Here is a 1,234-nt window from a genome sequence, read left to right on the forward strand (position 1 = left end):
ACCGCAAAAAAAAAAAAAAAAAAAAAAATTATTTATTTATTTATTTATTTTTGACTGCGTTGGGTGTTCGTTGCTGCCCGCGGGCTTTCTCTAGTTGCAGCAAGCGGGGTCTGCTCTTCGTTGTGATGCACGGGCTTCTCATTACGGTGGCCTCTCTTGTTGCAGAGCACAGGCTCTAGGTGCGCGGGCCTCAATAGTTGTGGCGCGTGGGCTCAGTAGTTGTGGCTCGTGGGCTCTAGAGTGCAGGCTAAGTAGTTGTGGCACATGGGCTTAGTTGCTCCGCGACATGTGGGATCTTCCCGGACCAGGGCTTGAACCCGTGCCGCCTGCATTGGCAGGCGGATTCTTAACCACTGCACCACCAGGGAAGCCCACATGTATCTTTTTGAAGTATGGTTTTCTCTGGCTATATGCCCAGTAGTTGGATTGCTGGGTCGTATGGCAGTTCTATTTTTTGTTTTTTAAGGGACCTCCATTACTGTTCTCCTTAGTGGCTGTAGTAGCAAATCTTATAATAATTATACAGGCAATAGTCTGAAATCGAGTTTAGAGCCATTGTCCCAAACTTGAAGGTTTCAGCCATGATAATAGGTCAGTGATCTTGAGGGTCCTGGGAATTTTTTCAAGGATTTGCATAATATTGTGGAAAATGTTAATATTTGGCACCATCCTGTGAAATAGGTCTGAGCCTGTCCAGAGTTGGTAGGTTGCTCCATATCTCATCAAACCAGTCTCTTAGTCCTGAGAATAGATCAGTTTAGTTAAAAGATCGTGCCTCGTTTTCGGAAGCAGTGATGCAGGTGGGTTCCCCAAGTTAGGCCTACAGAGTACAAGCAATCAGGTATTTAACGAGAGGCATTTCTATGGAAACAATCAAAACAAAAAAAATTTTTTAAAAAAACAAAGGTGAGTGGCTGGAGCAGATTGTAATCCCAATTTCTGATTTCTGAAGGCAGCCAGATTTCTAGGTGTTGGGCTTAAATCCTCTTCAAATGGAGTGAGGGCAGACAGTGGCAGTCTAATAGATTTTCCTGGGTCACAGTTTGAATCTCTGGTGATGCTTCTGAGTGGCCCACACAGCAACAGACATGAAGATTGTCCATACATGAGCTGTTATGGTGATTTCTCTGATATTTATATTAAGTGTCCTATTTTAGCCTGCATAGCTTCAGGAAAAGGGCAGTTTTAGTTCTCAATGATTCCAAGTCAGGAGGATGGGAGAAAAATTTGAAAC

Source organism: Lipotes vexillifer, unplaced genomic scaffold (assembly GCF_000442215.2).
Source record: "Lipotes vexillifer unplaced genomic scaffold, Lipotes_vexillifer_v1.1 scaffold491, whole genome shotgun sequence".
Lineage (NCBI taxonomy): Eukaryota > Metazoa > Chordata > Mammalia > Artiodactyla > Lipotidae > Lipotes > Lipotes vexillifer.